Below are 5,778 nucleotides of genomic sequence, written 5' to 3'. Positions count from 1 at the left end.
CTGAACCTATTTTACAATACATTGCAAGGACTAATGGGAAACTGTTCTTATCTGTGCTGTACTGAATGCCTGTCTGTGGTCTGATGGTGATGTTATCTCATGAAATCTTGCCTGTTGCATCCAGTTTGGTCTTGCAAGTGAATTGGCTATGTTTTGGGGGAAGGTAGGTTGCTTCTCCCTTAATTTCCTGCTTGCTTTGTCAGGGTGAGACTATTGGCAATGACTGGATCATCGACTGGGAACACTGCAGGACAGGTGCATCTTTTTTTACCTTGCTGCTTCTCTCTTCCTAACTCTCACCCCCTAAACTGGAGGAATGTGTTGCAAGCAAATGTGTTGCACCTGATTATTTTTTAAAAATCTTTAAGCCATGTGGGGGTACTCTTCAAGGAAACTCTAAGCAGGTCACACGCATTATTCAGGTAAAGCAACATGATTCAGCTTTGGAAACAGTCTGCCCGGAGAAATGGAAGAGGTGAGCCTCTTTCCTGACTGATGTTACCAGGTTTGTTACTAGAAAGGGGGCGTTGCAGGGATGGTGAGATTTGTATATTCAAAGCAATTACTAGATAAGCACAAATGTCTGTCTCTTCATGTTATGTAGGGTGGGAAGCTTGTGAAATACCAGAAGCCAAACAGTCGGGAGCTTGAATGAGAGACCTCAACAGGGAAAACAAGTTCCTGTCATAAATTGAGCTAGTGACTCAACAATTGGTGCTCTTTAATTTTTTTTGAGCCTTCATTGAGCCAGTGCTCCTGTCAATGCACTGAGATTTGGTCATTTGGATGAGAAATAAACTGGGCGCTTGACCACTTGTGGTCTTGGCTACATTCTAGTTTGCTTAATTACATTCTGGCCTAAATTCCCCCTGAGGTGACACCTTCTGTTGTCCTGTTCCTAGGCTATTGCAAAGTTAGATAAATATACGTGGGTATGATGCATGTGTCAGTGTTGGATGCATTTAAGTGGTGAAAAAATTAATTCTAACTGTGTTTAATTTGTAGGGAGGAGAGGGGGCCAAAAGTTGGTCTATACAGATATTCTTGTGATGAGATTTTTCCTGTGTTTTACAAACATTGGGAGTGTAAAAGAAAATATGCTAAAGAAGTAAAGTAGCCTCATCTGCAGTTACAGCTAAATGAGAAACGTTCACACAAGGTTTTAATGCATGTCAACCTATACACATTGTCTTTGCACCTTTGGTTGATAGTCTAACTTTCTTGATCATCCCTGGGTAGATGCGGCTTAAGAGATCATGGATTGATAATGAAGCCATAGTGGTAAGGACAGGGTACTTTCAACTGAAAAAGCTACATGCTACTTAGGAGTTCAGGGTGGAGTTACACTATTGTAATGTGTAAATGGTGAATTTAAATGCCAGCACCTTGTAGAAGTTTACAGTAATAATTGTTTCAAAGACTGGCAGAAATTTACTCAACATGCAAGAACTCTGGGTAGGGATCTTTTGGAGCAGGAAATAGCTCCTTCCTATTTAAGACATAAATGCAAAAGTACTAGTTTTGGCCTTACATATGTAAGAAAGAATGAAATGTATTTGGGGAGGAATTAAAACACAGAGTACTTGAAAAGCTACTTAAGTGAACAAAGGGCATGAGAGAGAAACACTGGCTGAGAATGAAGAGCTGTTTGTTAATGCACTCTAAGTTCTGAGAGTTTTACAAGTTGAACTTTGCAATTTAATAGCCCTGGTTTAAAAAAAAAAAAGTTTTAAATAAGACTAGGATATACTGTCTTGGGTCTGTTTCAATTTCTTCCCTTCCAGGTGGGGAATACCCCACTCATGGAGATGAAACTTTTTTCCAAGCCTCTCACTCTGACAGGGTTGTTGGTTATAGCCGTGTTGGTCTAAGGACGTAGATAAACAAGGTTCTTTGCATAAAAGTGATCTTATATTAGACCAACTAAATAGTTGGAAAAATTTGTTCTTTGCAAGCTTTTGGGCACACACTTGTACCTGAAAGCGTGCAAAGAAAATTTGTGCCTGGAAGCTTGCAAAGAACAATTTTTCCAACTATTTAGTTGGTTTAATAAAAGATGTATCACATTTATGCAAATAACCTTGTCTGTCACTCTGGCAATATTTTGTAGCCGTGTATCTTCTAGTGGCATATAAAGAAGAGGTATTGAGGAGGGTGGCTGGCTTTCTCACTTTTGGACCCAGTCCTCTAAAGTCTTCTAAATTCTTTTGGAAGCTAGAACTCCAACAACTATGGCCAGCATAGTACATGGAGTCTTGCTCCCCAATTTACTGTTCGGTCGTGGACCCCTTAAAAGTATGTGGCCTTTAAAAGGCAGTTATATGGGACTTCTGTCTTCTGTGATTAAATCACTTTCTTCATTGCTTAACGTAGTCTAAGATGGTAATTTATGCACCCTGACAAGGCGATAGTGGTGGGCTGGAATTGCTGAAATATCAAATATAACATCTTGGAAACGGGTCATAGAGTTTCTTTTTGCTTTAGCTGCATGTCAAGAATAGGCGTGTTGCATTTCCTGAATGAAATGTGCATCTTGGGACTTAGAAAATGTGTGAAGAAGGATCCTAGCAATGGCAGGCAGCTGTAAAGAACCTATTAGATTCATGTTAGGTTTCATTAAGATAAATATGCTACAACCATGACACCTTTCACGGAAGAATCTCAAAGTCTTTATAACCCTTCTCATGTACATAAACAGTGTACCACCCATTTTACAGATGAGTGAACTAAGTGATCCAAGCCAAGGTCATACAACTGATTAGTGACTGTATGAGAGCTGGAACTCGTAAGTCTAGTACTGGAAGTTTGAACTTATTAAATTGTAGTCCTGGCTCCATTCTGCAGCTGGTTAGTAACTAATACATTGAGTAGTTAGTAAAGTGGGGGCCCTTTTACTTGAATCCATGGCAAATTAAGTCCCGAATTGCATTCTGCTCCCTATATGCAGCTAAAATGCCAGAGCAATTTTAGCTTCAATTAGGTGACGCTAAAATCCTGTTAGTACTTCTTACTAATCCCTTTTTTACTGTTGTACAAATGGTAAAAAAATCGTCCTTTGCATCCTTAGCTCTAAAAGAAGAGAAGCACATATGATGTTGCCACTGGCTTATTATCCTATATTTAACATAGCCATGATTACATAGAGATCTACAAGTGGGTAGGGTCTGATAAGCAGTTCAAGTTCTCTGCATAGAAATAGTACTAAAATAGTTTCAGTGTTGTTTCTAATTGCAACGGATGAGCAGCCTGGCTCATTAATCCTCCCCTATCAGCAGTACATAACTTGTCTGCACCAGAATAGCCCTGATCTCAGCAATCCTGCATTCAGCCTTGAGCTTGGGTTTTCGACGTATTTGGAAAAGGCAAGCTTCAACAGCGGGACCAAAGGGACTTTAATTCAGCTGAGCTGGCTTTATATGGCTGAGACCACACAGAACCCATAGAGGTTTGTGCCATTTTTCAATAATAAGTGAATGCAAAAGTTTGTGTATTTTTGATGAACTTTACAGTGCATTAGTGAGCAACAATGCCACGTGCCCTTTGACAAGTCCTCACAGAACAGACATGCTCTGAAGGCAAGCTTGCTCCCACACTACCTCACCAGAAGTGAGCAAGACCTGTTGTCTCTATGGGTGGATGAGTGATTAGACGCCCTGAACTACTTGGTGTTTGGGTCAGTCTACTGAAGCAGCCAACCTTTGTGCCGATTACTGTCAGCTATAGCAGTGCAGGGACCTGCCTACTGAGCCCATCAGGGCTATTTTCGCCATTTTACATTGTTTAATTCCTCAGCTTTTAAATGTACACAATAGGGGAAGGGGCAAAATGTTGACATACTATTGTTTTCCTGGGGAACACTGCAAAACTTGTTATAAAACAACAGGTTGCATGGAGGAAATGACAACTGTTGTTCAGGGGTGAAATATTCATTCCTCTGCTGTCCCTAAAAACATAGCTTGTATCTATGTTAAGTAAATCAGTGGGACTTACTCTCCTTGGTGGCCACTATAGGGGCTTTTGAAAATGTTACTCAACTTTAATAATGCATATTGCTTATATGGAACTTCTGAGATGTATATCTCAAAGCAATTAATGGTACAAGGTGTATGATCCCTCTCTGATATATGGGGAAATGGAAACATAAAAGCCAAATGACATTTCCTAGCCCAAACAGTGCTCATATAAATTCTCAGGGGATATATAAAGTTCCTGCATGTTCTGACTCGGGCAAAAGACATTAGTTAAAATAAGGATAGATCTGGTAGGGAAGCTATAGCTTCAACAACCCTGATCTCACTTCTGAATAGCAAAATAAGAACTTAGATTTTGAGGCCCCAAGTGCTTATAGCTTCCTTTATGCTGTGTATCTTGTAGCAGGAGACCTGGCCCCTGGGGCAGGTTAATGCCCATTGAAGGCTATGAATATTTTTCCTGGGCTAATTTCTTCATGTGAGGTGTACAGCTCCCATTCACGTAAAACACAGATAAGCAAGATCCTCCTAAAGCACTCCTCCTAAGTCAGTAGCTATCCACCCACAGCAATCCTTTCTTTTGCAATTCTGCTTTCTGTTAGCTACCCTTGATAATGTAGCTCCTATTTCACAGCCCTGCAGACAGCTTTTAACTTGAGCTAAATATATTAACGCAGGTGTGGAAACAGAAACTCAGGTGTCAACATGCTCAAGGCAGGGACAGAAGTTGCACAAAAACTGGTTTAAGTGATCAGAAACTGGTTTAAATCTGTAACAGAACAGAAGTTCAGTGTATATAAGTCCGTTTCAAAATGGCTGAAACTGGTTTAAGATAAACCTGGTTAAATGTAGTATCATAATTAGCTGATTTGGGTCACCCCAGTTTATGAAACTTCTGTCCCAGACCCCTTCCTGGTTCAAGTTAAATTTGAGTCCCCCAGCATGCTTTGCAACCCTCAGCTGGGCTGTGTTTTCTGCTGCAGAGAGCAGACCTGGCCCCAGCTCTCTGCTCCTTAGCTGGAGCATTGAGGGATGGCTCACTTTCCCCCATCCCGGCAAGCCCCAGCTGGGGTCTGGGGCCAGGGTGGGGTTAAACCCCTGAGTACAGGGCTGCTCTGCTCTGCTGGCTTGTTTGCTGCTGGTTGCAGCTGTGGACTACAAATCCCAGAGGCACCTGGAAGTAGGAAGAGGAAGTGATGAGCAACCCGACAGAGTCCTACTACTGTAATTATGGACTGCAAACCCAAGAGACCTCAGGGAAAGCAAGAAGAGGAAGCAAACACAGCCCATGCTGGCTATGTGCCAGAGAGCTGTGCTGTAGTGCCCCCTCCACCACCCCAGCTTCTGGCTTGAGCCACTGCAGGCAAGTAGCTGTATTTCCTGAATCAGAAGTGAATGTCTGTTCATTTGCTTATTGGTTCAATCTTTGTAGCTTAGACTAACCTGGAAAGACTGAATCAATTGAGCCTCAGGCTTTTTGACTGTCTGTACTTGGCTCAAGAGGGCTAGGTTGTGTCATATGAATAACTAGTAGGGTGAAAGTACTAGGCTTTAGGAAAGCTGATTTCAATGATCTCAGGCGTTTAGTCAAGGACACACTGCAGAATAAGAGTTTTGAAGAGATGGGAGGCCAGGAAGGGTGGCTGTGCCTTAAGGAAATGATCTTTCAGGCACAGAGGGAGACGATCCCGATGCGGGGAAAAAGGGGGAAAGGGGCCAAGAGGCTTCCTTGGCTGACCAGAGAAATCCAGGGCAGCCTATGGGCAAAAAGGGGGGCATATAAAAAGTGGAAATGGGGAGAGATTAC

General features: G+C 41.9%; 1 long non-coding RNA gene across 1 annotated transcript in view; it reads left to right on the top strand.

Moving 5' to 3' along the window:
* Nucleotides 1–3,355: 3,355 nt before the first annotated feature.
* LOC112551169 overlaps nucleotides 3,356–5,778 on the top strand; it is a 105,870-nt gene continuing 103,447 nt past the window's right edge. The window contains exon 1 of the long non-coding RNA XR_003095373.1: nucleotides 3,356–3,445. This is a non-coding gene — a long non-coding RNA (uncharacterized LOC112551169). The remainder of the gene's footprint in view (nucleotides 3,446–5,778) is intronic.

Source organism: Alligator sinensis, unplaced genomic scaffold, assembly GCF_000455745.1.
Source record: "Alligator sinensis unplaced genomic scaffold, ASM45574v1 scaffold266_1, whole genome shotgun sequence".
NCBI classification, from domain to species: domain Eukaryota; kingdom Metazoa; phylum Chordata; order Crocodylia; family Alligatoridae; genus Alligator; species Alligator sinensis.
Note: the sequence above shows the minus strand (reverse complement) of the source record. Positions and strands in the feature narration are given on the sequence as shown.